Genomic DNA, 14,020 nt, shown 5'->3' with positions numbered 1-14,020 from the left:
GGGACCCCGTGGAGTTCTCTGCTCAGCCTGCAGAGCCCCATGGGAACCACCCAGCTCCAAATGACAGTGTCATTGTCACCAGCCTCCCACCAACGTGTTTCACCCCAGCCTGGCCCCACAGAGAGTTCATTACAGAAGAAACTTCTCAATGTCATTTACACTTCCCTGAATGCCAGGGATCCAGCAGCATGTGCTGCAATCCAACCTTTTCTGCTGCTGCAGAGCAGCTCTGTGGAGCTGTGGAGGAGAATGTCACCCCCACCACGAGGCCACACAGCTTGTGATTGCCTTTGCCTCCCTGTCCCAGCTGGCAGAGACAGCTCTTTCCCTCACAGAGATGTAACTGAGCATCAGTAAATCAGGATGTCACCACTGATACCCTCCAGACCTGTGAGCAGACTTCTCCCCCCAGGGCTGTGCAGAGAGGTGTTGGCAGCAGCTGTCACTCGGTTTTGTTACTTCACTGGAGAAGATTAACTCCTGGTGCTTAGAAAGAGCAGAAACCAAATGGCAGGGTGAAGAAAACATCTGGAGCAGGAATCAGTGTGCCTCCCTTCTTTCTCTGTCACACACTTCTTCTTCACACTTTTTTTTTTTTTTGATCACTGAATTTGAAACCACAAAGTAAAAGTGAAATTTTGCACCATTTTCACCAAAGTCAGTGGAATGATGCACAAGTTTTAGAGCTTCATGGAACAGGAAAAGAGCCCCAGCAAGGCCTGAGGGCACGCAGGGCTCCTCTCTCAATGTGTCTCCTTTACACAGTGATGCTGTCAGACAAGAAATTGCTGATTACCAGGGAGGATACCAGGGCTCTCTGCCATTCCTGTGGAAATCCCAGTGCACTTACTGCCAAGTGGATTCATTCTGGATTTCTGGTAGGAGAGGGTGGAGGGAGTCTTGATTATTTTTCTTCCCATTTTACATGTCAGACTTGGACTAAAGATCAAAAGAGGGTCAGGTTCCCAGTGCAGCTGCAGGTCGCTGTGCAGCAGGCCAGGGACAGACCTTCCTGCCTGGGAACACTGGGGATGTCCTGTCCATCCCACTCAGGCCCAGATTTGGAACAGGAGGGGCCTCAGGATTTTCATTCCAAACCATTGTCAGCTTAAACTCATTCCATGACATACTCATTTTTCCTTTAAATGTATAAATACTGCTGTATCTAGGCTGCACCAGTGTAGTTCTTCTTTTGTGACAAACCCAAGCTCAATCTTCTGCTGGTTCTTGTAGCATCCTATTTCTCTCTCACTTTGCTCTCTCCTCCTCTTCCCTTTCATCTCCTCTTTATTCCCATTTCTACTCCTTTTTCACTGTTCTCTATGCACTGAATGCACCTTCCTTGGGGAGTGTCTGGCTCTGAAAGTGCTGAAAGCCAGCTCCTGGATTCTGGGAAGTTGCAGTACCCAGGATTCAATGCTCTCAAAGAGGCAGCTTCCCTTTCACTAAAGCAATTTGTACTGTATTGTCCACATTTGCATTCAAACACACTTACCTCCATCCTACAGCACAGGTGTACTTGGGAGCAGATCAACAGAGAGTTTGTAAGTAGTTTAAAATACAGCAATCATAAAAATTCCAGCAGTTTTGGGAGATAGTCCTGCTGAGTTTCTCTGCTCTACACAGTTGTGTACACGGGGAGCCCCAGATTGTTTGGGATAATGGCCCAAGCCTTGTAAAGAGCTGTCACAGTGGTGGATCATATGGTTTCCAGTGAATTAAGCAGAGTCACTTAAATTTGATTATCCCTCTTTCAGTTAGTGCATCTAAAAGGGTTGGGGAAAGAATTATCCAGCATCCAAATCCTTCCATTAAACTATTTTGTGACTCCAGCTTTCAAACACAGTTGACAAAATGAAAGCTTTCATTGCTGTCCCTGTACACCCTTCCTTCAACCCCAGGACATCCAGAATGGAGCTCACAATGCCCATCACCTGTTCTAGGTGTTTGTATTTGTGTGCCACAACCAAAGTGCTTGAAAAGAGCAACAGCAGCAGCAACAAAGCATAGCAAGGCAAATTTTCTACATATTATCATTCCCCTGATTTTGTGCAAGCAAAAAGAGGCAATTACATCTGAATTTAAACCTAACCTCAGCACCCCAGTCAAACTGTAATTCTTTTTGAGCATCCCCTGAAAGTCCTGGACATGCAAAGGGGTCTCACATCCTCCCTTTCCACACTGATGTGAGCCATGTGTGCTGTGAACAGACACAAATCCACCCTGGAAAGTGCTGCGGGACCAGAAAAGCCTAAAAGAGAAAAAACAAAAGCAGAAAGTTGGAGCACAACCAATTTCAAACCGAGATGGATGGTGCTCTCTGCTCGCTCTAGACACAAGGAAAAAATCTCAGAGATTAATTTGTGAAGGCCCAGCAGGAACTGTGCATGCTGGGGATTGTGGAGGAAATAAAGTATATAAAAATACAGCTTTACTGTGAGGTGAGAAAGCCAATAAATCAAAGAGCATTAGCAAATATCAGCTGTATGAATAAATTGGCAGAGCCATTATGTTGTATCAGTTTGCTGTAGCTGAATGCAGATGGAGCCAACTTCATTTCTGCAAGGGAACTGCTGGTCACAAAGTTTAAGTCACACAGGTTTTCCTGAGGGAAAAAACCCCAAACAGCTTTCATGACTTATCCAGCTGATTGACTAAAATGTGATTGTTTATCTGAAACTCTGCAAACCAAAATAATAAATCCTAGTCCAGAGTCACTTTTGCTTTCAAGTTCAGTGCATGAAAATACCCCCAGGATCTTGGTCTGGCCTTTCCCACATTGTGCCTTCAGGAGAGCACAGAGCCAGCCAGGTGTTATTTGTGAGTGCCTTGGTTGGAACAGACAGGTGTCTGCTAAGGAAGGCAGGAGCCTCCCTTGAAATGGAGAATGTAAACTCCCTCCCTCCAAATTATTGTAATCTTGAAATTAATGGGTTCTCATACAAAGATATGGGAGCAAGAATAAGTTATTTATTAGAGATTAAAATGAAAATAAAATAAAAATGCAGTGATACAAACCAACCCTGCCAGAGTCAGACAGGCCCTGGCCCCTGTGTGTCAGAGTGGTGGCACAGTCCCATCCCAGGGGGGCTCAGGGTGGTGGCACAGTCCCATCCCAGTGGGGCTCAGGCTGGTGGCACAGTCCCATCCCAGGGGGGCTCAGGGTGGTGGCACAGTCCCATCCCAGGGGGCTCAGGGTGGTGGCACAGTCCCATCCCAGGGGGCTCAGCCCTCCTGCAGTGCCAGCTGTGGTTCTGCTGGAGCAGGGATCCTGCACAAGGGGGGAGTTTTCCTCTGCAGCTCCAGGGCTGCTGGAGATGGGCCTGCTCTCCCTCTGGGAATGCAGGGCAGCAGAAAGCTGCTCCTCTGGGAATGCAGTGGGCAAAGGCTGCTGGGCTGTTCCCAGGTCAGATTGGATCCAGGTAGGAATGCTTGGCTCCTCCCCTGGGCGGAGCATCTCCCCATGGGATGCTGGAATTTGATCAGCCCTGCAGGGACACTCAGTGGCCATGGACAGCAGAGATCTGCTGGAGGGAGGATGGGCTGTGGGAGAGAGAAAGAAAACTGCCCCATGGACAGAGATAACTGCCCCACAGACAGGAAGAGAATACACAGCCTCATTTCCAACCCAAGACAGAGAGCTTTTGGGATAGAGCAGTGAGTGAGCAGGAGAAGCTGATGGCAGGCAGAGTGGAAAGGGATGAAGGTCACCTCCCCTCTGGATCCAGAGAGCAATGCCCAGGTGCTGCAGCCAGGTGAGGCACAGAACACACCTCTTCTTCCCCAGAGCAAGAGGGGGCAGAGAAATCCTTACACAGACTGCCCAGGGAAGGGGAGGAATCCCCATCCCTGAAAGTGTTCAAAAAACATGGATCTGTGGCCCTTAGGGGCATGGTTTAGTTGGGGGCCTGGAAGTGTCAGGTTTAAGTTTGGACTCAAGGATCTTAGAGGTCTTTTCTAGCCCTAAATATTCCACAATTCCTTAGGACAGTGCAGAGGTGATGCTCCTATGCACGGCTGAATGAGACAAAACTGTTTTGTTCAATTTTCTGTTGAATGCTCAACTATTAAAGCATAGTTTTGTGGCATTCAGGTGGAGAAGGATCACTTCACATAATCTGCTCTTTGCAAATCCTACAGAAATGCTGCAGAGTCAACACAAATGAAAGCACTCAGAAGCCTCTGTCCTGCCCTTTCATATTATTGTTTGCATGAGGTTGATTTTTTTTTATTTTTCCCAAGACTGCTAACTCTCTTCTGGGAGTTCTTTTAATTATGCTTGTAGTATTATTTCAGTAGGAGAATTATCATTCCTATACTACAAAATTACTGGATCAAAAAAAATTGTTTTAAATTTCCCTAGACTGCAGCAGTAACAAGGAGATGTTCCAACCACGCCCTCTCCAGCCTGGGCACCTGAGAGAGGGAATGAAAAACATGTGAACTCCCCAGCTGGTTTCCTGCTAATGACTTTAACAAGGATAATGAAGAGGAGCTTTTGGAAAATGGAATGTTTTGTCCTCAAGGGGAGAAAAAAGATTTGCTAGTTCTTGGATTTATTTTGTGAACTCCAAGGACCAAAAAGTGGTAGTCTGACAATCTCCACTCTGGATTCCAGCCAAAGCCCTTCCAAGGGGAGCACTCTACAAGCAGAAGGAGAAGAATTGTGAAGTGTTAGGAGTTGATCAGGAACCCTGCAGTGATGTCCCAAAATGCTACAGGAGGGAGGCTCAGTGCTTGGGGAGCTGCACTGGGACTTGAGACTCATCCCCATCTCTCTCCTAATCCTCATATAATTTAAGAGAAGTCCCTCAGGCTCACTGTGCCTCAGTTTCCCTTTGCAGGGGTGTTCCAAGGATAACTAAGTTAATGAGCTGTTAAAGGAAACATGGATAAAGACCAGCTAAGAAGTGAATCAGAAGCATCCCCACAGCTCTGGGTGTTGGTGTAATTGCAGAACACCAAAGTATCTCTAAATTAGAAAAAAGGAAAAAACAAGTTTCCTTCTTAGAGCATCACTTGTGGGTATTTCTGGACTTTCTCCTACAACAGTAACTAGCACCTAGAGACAGACTGAGCTGATAAATCCAGCTCTGGAAGCAATGTTCCATAACATCCCATTTGCTAAAGCAACACCAGGATTTCAACAACCCACAGTTGTAGGGATAATGGGGAAATGGTTTTTTAGCAATGGGAATGCAGATTGCTACTGTCAGCAAACAGCAAATGTGAAGACACCATCCAGAATGTTGTCTTTATTGTCTGAGTGTCTGGTCAAAGACTTGGGAGGGCCATCAAGAGCTCCCCAGGGTCACCTCACATAGCATTTGCCATTTAAATATTGTGCTTAAGTCTCCCAGGCTCCTTCAGCAATTCATGGAGAACCAGACCTCCCTGGACATGCCCATAGTCTGTGAGCATCAGACAACTGCCTGAAGCAGGTGCCTCTCCAGGGGCTCCCTGGGGTTTGAATGCATTGCTCATGCAGGCTCTGGACATCGAGTCTTCCTTCCATCAAAGCTCATTCCTGCAAAAACAAAACAAAACAAAACAAAAACCAAAACAAAACAAAAAAAAAAAAAAAAAACAAAAAAAAACCCCAAACAAAACCAATAAAACAAACAAAACCAACAAAAACGCCAAACAAGCAAAAAAAATCCCAAACTAAACAAAAAAAAAAGAAAAATTTAAAAATAACAACAACCAAAAAAAGGCAAACAAAAAATAAGAGTTCTGAGCAAGAATATACCAAATTTACCTTTCCCAGCTCTGTGAAATGCATGGGAGGCTGAATTGCCTAAAGCAGACCAGTTTGGTGTGAAACCCACTGAACACAGGTGCATTCAGAAAAAGCAACAGTTCCATGTAGCTGTGTCTGAGATTTTTTTTTTTTTTTTTTTAATGCTGGCATTCTGGACTGCAAGAAATCAAACTCTTTATTGAGCTTGAAAAACTTTTGGCAGAATTTACAAGTAATAAATGCCTTCTGAGAGCAAGTATTGTATTTACCACTACCTCAAAGTTGAGTCTGTTTCCAAAGTGCTGCTGCAGCCCTTTGTAAGAACCCACCTGGGAACACTGCAAACACATCTGACACAAACCAGTGCAGAGGTGCAGGAGTTAGTCTCTGATTTGTGAAGAAGCATCACATCTCAGGTGTGAATTACTCATTAAAGCTTCTTTCTTCAGCTCATTTTGCTGTTTGCCCTGTGCCATTAATGAGCTGGCAGTGAGAAATGACCCTTCCCACCCTCCGTGGAGCTTCTCCCTGGGGATCAATAAATAGTAAGGGAGGAAGACACAGACACAGACCCTGCCAGATCCAAGGCAGCTCCTCTGCCCAGAGGGCTGAATGCAATCAGACCTCAGCCAGGAGCTCCCATCCAGCCATCCCAAGGCCACTTTTATTCCAAAGGCTGGTAGCACTGAGCCATAAGGAGTCTGTCACACATCAGCAGGGCTTGTAAATGCTCCTCTGGGAAGGCAACTCGCACAGCAGCCCTGGTTTATTACTGCTTCCTCATCCTGGTTTTATTTCTCTCCAAAGCACCACTTCATTCTTTAGAACAAACAAGTATATTTTTAAAATAGCCAGAGCACTTTGCCCTCACCAGTGGCTCTCAGTGTTGTACTGTGAACTTCACAGATCGTTCCTCATTTCCTCAGGGAAGATGCAAGCTCCACTCTCAAACCTTTTCTGTTTCCTTGCTGGACTTGTGGCTGCCTGGACAGAAATGCTTCAGAACCTGGGGCCTCAAAAAAAAATGGGGCTGGGCAGAGCCAGAGAAGCTGTGCAGGCACAAAGGCAAAGCCCAGCATCCTCCCCTGCCTTTCCTTGGGTTTAGCCAGGGACCTTTCCACGGGACTGAGCCCATGCTTGGCTCAGTGCAGTTTCAGGAGATGGTCAGGTGCTCACCATTCCTCCTCCTTTGTGTCTGCAAACACAAAGTGTTTGAACTTTAGTTTCTGACCTGAGGGAATCCCCCCACCTGGGCACCAGGGACCTGTAATGGAAACAGGGCAACCCCAACACAGGGAATGATGTGCTCTGACTCTGTGATTCAGAAGGCTGAACAAATGCTTTGTTAAGCTATACTACATTACACTAATACTACACTAAATGACACACTAAAGAGATACTTAGTTTATTAAAGAATACTACACTAAAGAGACACTAAAGAAAAACCCATGACTGTCTGAGACAGCCACAACTTTGACCTAATTGGCCAAGAAATCAAAACAGCCTTTACTTGTGTCCAATTAACAAATCCCTGTGGGTGAGCAATCTCCATAACACATTCCACATGTGCCAAACAACAGGAGCAGTGAATAGAGGTAAGAATTGTTTTCTCTTCTTCTCTGAGCTTCTCACTGCCTTCCCCAGGAAAAATCCTTGGGGAAGCTGTGCTGGCTGCTCTCTGAGGAATGCTGCAGCCACGGGGTGGCCTGGGTGCTGTTCTGGCACTGCCAAACCCGCTGGTGCTCCTGGCTGAAGTCACTGCTCTCTCCATGGGGACACACAGGGGGAGCCCAGTTTAGTTCATCACAGCCCAGCTCAGGAGCTGTTGTTTATACAGTGGCTGAAAAACAGCCCTGGTGGCCCTGAAAGCACTCATGTCCTTAATTACTAACAGCAAAAATATGGATTTCCTCCGTCTTGCTCATGAGCTTATGGCTGAATACAACTCTCAAAAACTGCACAGGAGAGGGAATGCAGGATCTTCCCATGGGAATGTTGCTACCTCAGTTTTCCTGAGCAGCTCTGTCCATTATCAATGATTTTTGTCATCCATCTCTGCCACGCTGTCTACATTTCCTTCTTTAGAAAACCAAACCACCACGTGTGAGAACTGAGATAATAAGGACACCAGCTGGAATCCTTGGAAATAAAAAGTGTTTCTAATCAAAATAAAAATATTCCATTTTTAGGAAGCCTGAAAATTCAAACAATGTGAAAGAGCAATTAGATTTTCCCCCATGTCCTGGTTTTGGTTGAATGCTATTTGCACTACACCACTTCAAATATCAAGTGGGACCAAAAAAGTCACTTAAAGGGAAAGTTCAAAATAGTAAAACATATTTAAACATCATAGTATTCTGATTTCTCTTCTAATGAATAATTCTTTGTGGATTGAATGGTTTGGCAAAGATTTTTAAAGCATCAGCTTTTGCAAAAATGGAAATCTGCTCTTTTAAAGCGTTCTGATAATAAAACTTTCCTTTGCCAGCCAAGGACAGTGCTCTCAGATCTGCAATTTGTACTGTCCTCTTTATAGGACATTGATCTCTCTGCTCCATGTATTAGAACCCACACACTTCACAGCTTAATGACAAAAATGTAGTGTTGGTTTCAAACACTGTTTCCCAGGGAATTGCCTTTTGACAGAAGGGAATTTGATCAATGCCCAGGCCCACTGCCCAGACAGGGAGGGACACCTGCAGTGAAACCCCACGAGCAGGAGGTGACAGTGAGCAGCCACAGGCACCACACTGCTGCTCCAGGGCTGTCCCAAATGCCCTCCCTCCACCAGATATGAGCTCAAGGATGGCCACTGATGGAAAAAGGTGCTTTGGACAAAATCATTCTGAGCCTCACCTCCCAGCCAAATTCCAGGTGTGGCTTAGAATATTTTGCTTTTCTACAGCACTTTCATTTCTGTTAAGTCAGAATCCCTAATTTTTATTCTGTGTCTTAAATAGCTTTTTATGCTTCTTAGATTGCTGTGGCTCCTCTTAGCTCTGGTCCAGATAATTCTTGGATATTTTTAGTATAAATCAAGAGCAATCCCCCTAAAGCCAAAAGTGCATAAAAGCAAAGTGAGAAGACAATTAAGTCCTGCTGTTTACAAAGTGCTTTGGAATCTCTGGGAATAGAAAGGTGTTATATAAATCTAAGATATTATTTATTAGTTTATAATAAATCCACGTGGCACAGTAATGCACACACAAACTCTGAATACAGACAGAGATCAGTAGGTCGTGTGGCTCTTTTCCCTCTCTCTGGAGAGCAGTGTCTTGTAAAACAAGAAGTGAGTAGCAAAATTAAAATGTAAGTGTAAGGGCCAATAAAAACAAGCTGCTTCTTAGCCCTTATAACTGCACATTGTGTTTCAATAGCATCTTCACTTAATACTTCAATTTTTTTCTCACTTTGTAAGTCCACAGAGTAATGACAGCCTGTAACAGAGAGCTTCAGTGCTAATTTCAGAATGCCTGAGTCAGCCACTTATCTTCATTTATCCTCTTCTGCTGGAATCTTGTTAAAAAAAAAAAAACAAAAACCCAAACCAACTGCAAGTTCATAACCCTAAAATAAGTGGACACACACACTCCCTCTCCTTATGCTTTGCTGAAAATTAACTTTCCTGTGCTATTCCCCTTCAATTTCTTGCTGCTGTCTTTATTCCCAGCTACATTTAGTGCCAGCAGTCAGATTGGTTTTAATGTTAAAGCTGTAAGGGTTCCTATTCATTGACTAAATCACACTTTATTTAAAGATTACAGAATGTCAAACCCAGCAGACCTTTCCCTTCCCAGTAGTCTGCAGCTTGTTGCCTGTCCCTGTGGTGTCAAGTCTTGTTTTCCAGCGAGGAGAGCTTCATATTAATTGTCTTTTCTCCCAGAATAGCACAAATCCAGCCCAGGGTTCCCTAAATGCTCTTTAATTAGCAGCAGACACTCTGGGTGTGTCTGTCTCTGGTGTCTGCAGCCCTTTCACCATGGTAATTACATGGACAGCACAATTTGGGGAGTGATCTTCCAGCTCCAAGCCACAAATCACAGAATCACAGACTCTTTTGGGTTGGAAAAGGCCTCCAAGATCCTTGAGAGCCTCCACTGACCCACCCTTGGCGAGCCCACCACTGACCCCTGTCCCCCAGAGCCACATCCACTCGTGGTCTGAGCACTTCCAGGGATGGAACATGTCCGTGGTGTGTATGAGGTCTCCAGGACCAGGTGAGAGATGAGGAATCTGACTCCATGTTCTCAGAAGGCTGATTTATTTAACGGTATTATATATTATTATATATTATTTTGTATTGTAATATTATATTATATATTATTATATATTATTATATATCGTATTATTATATTATATATTATACTATATTATTATACTATATTATTATATTATATTATATTATATTATATTATATTATATCATATATCATATTATATTATGTCATATTATGTCATATTATAATATATTCTATTATGCTATACTAAAACTATACTAAAGAAAGAGAATGACACAGACAGAAGGTTTAACAAGGATGAATAATAAAAACTCTTGCTTGACTCCTCAGAGTCCTGACACAGCCTGGCCATAACTGGTCATTAATTAAAAATAATTCACATGGAACCAATCAAACATTCACCTGTTGGTAAACAATGTCCAAGCCACATTCCAAAGCAGCAGAACAGGGAGAAGCAATCAGATCATTATTGTTTTCATTTCTCTCTGAGGCTTCTCAGCTTCTCAGGAGAAGAACCCTGGGCAAAGAGGATTTTTCAGAAAATATCATGGTGACACATGTCAGTGTTGGGGAGCAGCCACCAGGCCTGAGAGAAAGAGCTCTTAAATCAGGAACCAGACCTTGCCTGGCCTCAGTCACTGCCTGGGGATGGGTTTGAGGAATTTACAGCTGTGGACAGTGAGCAGGGGGTGGATGCTGAGGGTTCTGTGTGCAGTGGTGGCTGTCACCTCCTCCTGGGGCACAGATGGCACCAGCAGGGCACTGATGGCTCCTGTGCTAGTTGGGGACTGAGGGTTCACCTGGCACAGAGGCTCCAACCTCTCCTCCCCAGATGCTTTACACATCTGCCAGGTGATGTGGGAAAAGCAGCACTGGAAACTGATGGTTTAGGGCAGTTCTGTGCTTGGCTGACAGGAGTGTGTAGGGTTAGGATGAGAAAATAATCCTGCCTTGTCTGGAACAGCAGAAACCAGCAGCTTTTCTTGTGTGGGTGCATTTTGTTCAGGACAGTGGGGTGGCAAAAGTTCAGCCACTGCCATACACTGCTTTTTCCACCACCAGCTGGGCTGGAAGGGACCCAGCTGAAAGCAGGTCCCATCAGAGCACGCTGCTCATTGACTTGCTGGGATGTCATGGTCTCCAGAGATGAAGATTTCAAAACTTCCTGACTCCCTGGAGTCCTCTGCAGGACCCACATAACTGCATCAATGCTGTTCCCACAGTCTGGAAAACAAAAGGTGATTTACACAAATGATCTCTGACATCAGATAGCCACACATGGCCATGGCAGGGCCAGAGGCTGATGCAGGGACACAGCAGTGCAGCTTGCCCAGCTTTGCTGGAGGTGTGGGCACTAAACCAGGCAAATGCAGAAGGAACACTGACATGTGAAGGCTGCAAGACAGACAAACAACTCCCTTGGTACAACTGAAGGTTCAGAATTGGCCTCCTTGTTGGGAGCAGTATGAACCTGATGAATATTTGAGCTGCCACACTATATTCAGGAGAGTCAAATAACTGCTGGGATATTTTTTTCTCCATGCCCTGCACTTCTGCATGTGTTAATATTTGCTGTGCTTTCTGGAAATTGCTTCCATCCTGCATTCTGTTCAGATAACAGCAGAGCAGAGGAGACATATGCTGTGCTGACAGCAAAGAGATTGTTGGAGTTTTCTTAAAGCTGGCAAAGAACATAACAGCAGCAGGAGACAAATATCTTCCCCTATAAGGGGCTGGTCCCCTCAGAGCACAAACAGCTATGTACCAGCCTGGGCTGTGATTTGATCCTCATTTTAAGCCAGGCACAGGCTCACAGTCCTGCCCATCACAGTGTCAGCACATTCCCTGTCCCTCTGCAGGAGCAGCTTTCCCAGCAGGGTCTCCAGGGGGGCTCTTTCCCACTGGAATCTGTGCAGGCTGAGCCAGATCTGGAGGCTTTGTGGGTGAATTAAAATCCTCTCCATGTCTGCCCCATTTCTGGCCTCTCCTGTGAGATGAGGGCCATTTTCTGAACAAGAATGATTTTATTCCTTCCTATTCCAAAACCACGTTATCTATTACTGCTTTGAGTTCTGCTCAAAAACAGCAGCTGAAATCTCTGTAACTTTGGCCTAAATGATGATCAAGTTTTATTTTAAACTGAGGCTTGAGTACAACACTGGCAAATTGTTGTTGTAGCCTTTCTAGCAGGAACTTGGTGCTCCAGATACCTTGGCTGTTGTGTTAGGGGAACCTGGAAACAAGACAAAGTATTCACCACTCAAGTTTCATAGCTGGAGATGATGGGTATTGAATGGAAGACAGAGACACTGTCACTGAAAACAGAAAATAGTTCACAGGGGTTTGAATGAGGCCCAAGGTGAACTCTACAATATTTTCAACTTTGAAGGTGACCTCTCAAAGTTTCTTCTTGTTTTGTGTTTGTTTTTATCAGAGCACAAATGTTCCTGGATTTCAAAAAGCTGCTGCACCAAATTTGGCTGGCAAGGAGGGGAAAGGGAATTGGAAATTTGAACTGTTTTAAATATAACCTTTTATGATATATGGTCTCCAACAACACATTGTGTTTCTGTGTGGTCCTTAAATCCCTTTTCATAAATAAAACCATCTGTCTCCTTTGAACTATAGCAGCTCTAATTTAAAAAGTCAGTATTTGCCAATGTCTACAACTCATTAGCTCTGAAGCTGTGAAAAACTTCCCTATCTGGCTCTTTATTCAGCAGGCTTTGGCAATCTCCGTGTTTTAAAAATTATGCCTGTTAGTTGTAAACATCCATTTTTGTGAAAGATGTGTTTTGCTTCGGCTATCAGGTGGATTGAAAGGTAAAAGTGAGATTAGGAGCAAAAGCTGAGCAGGCAGCCTCCAATCTGAAGGGAAAATCTCACCTGGGCATCAGTGCTGGGACAGATAAACTCTTCTTTTCCAGTTGTGAAAGTGCAGCTGAGCAGAGCCCTGCCCACACCAGAGCCCTGCAGGCTCCTGCTGGAGCTGGGGAATGGGACCTGCAGAATTTCCCTGGTGCTGCAGCACGGGTTATGGATGTTGCCTGCTGGGATTGCAGCTTGCTGGAGTGCCTAAACACCAAGTGCAGGAAGGAAGGCAAGGAAACCTCCAAGGGAGCCACAGAGACCCTGCCAGAGTGAGAGCTCAAAGGAGTTAAGAGCCTGCTGCAGTGCTAACTCTGGTACCTGTCAGGTGCAGTTGTGATCAGTGTGATCATTACAAATAAAAGAACAAGGCTCAGCTTGTTACACACTAACTGTCTGCAAGTTAAAAAAGAGGCAACCTAGGTTGTACAAAAAGAATTTTTATCTCCCTAGATTTGGTGAAGTCTTTCACCTGGCACTGCTTTTAGCAAGGGGAAGGAGGAGGTGTGGGTGAGCCCTCTCTGCCTGCTGAACCCACAAGGACACATCAGGGAAGTGCAGCTCATTCATCAGGGCAGCTCAGCAGGGGCAGGCTGGGCCTGCCTCTTCTCTCTGAACAGGGATTTCTATCTCTAGGGCTGTTAATACAGCACCTTTTAGAGACAGTGAATTCTCTTCAGAAACAGGGAGATAATGAGGCCATTTCCACTCAACACTGCATTTAGATAGAAAAACAAAACAAATAATGCTGTCAAGATTTATAGCAAATACATTATAAAGGGCAACAGAACATTTGTATAAAGAACTGAAATGGACCTGCAGTAGAAAACACACTTTACTTTTATGACTTTAACTTTAGGGCATGGAAGGCACCTCATTAATGATTAGAGGGATACAGATGAGCCATAATAGTCTATATATCCTTATAAATGATATACAGGGAGAGCTAAAAGGCAGCAAATTACAGTCTCCACTGCTGTGCTTTTTCCTCTTCACCTCTTTCTTTCTCAGTCTTCCAGCTGAAAGAAGGAATTCAAATTTATATTGACCAACTGGGTATTAACTTAGTCAAATAACTAATCACTTCTGGTAGGTGGCACAGATAGCTGGTCTGCACTAGAGCATCTGGAAATGCAGTAGCCTCTTGTAAACAGCATAAACTCTGCTTGTAAACC

This window comes from Haemorhous mexicanus, chromosome 18 (assembly GCF_027477595.1).
Source record: "Haemorhous mexicanus isolate bHaeMex1 chromosome 18, bHaeMex1.pri, whole genome shotgun sequence".
NCBI classification, from domain to species: Eukaryota; Metazoa; Chordata; class Aves; order Passeriformes; family Fringillidae; genus Haemorhous; species Haemorhous mexicanus.
The sequence above is the reverse complement of the archived record's forward strand: the minus strand, read 5'-3'. Positions refer to the sequence as shown.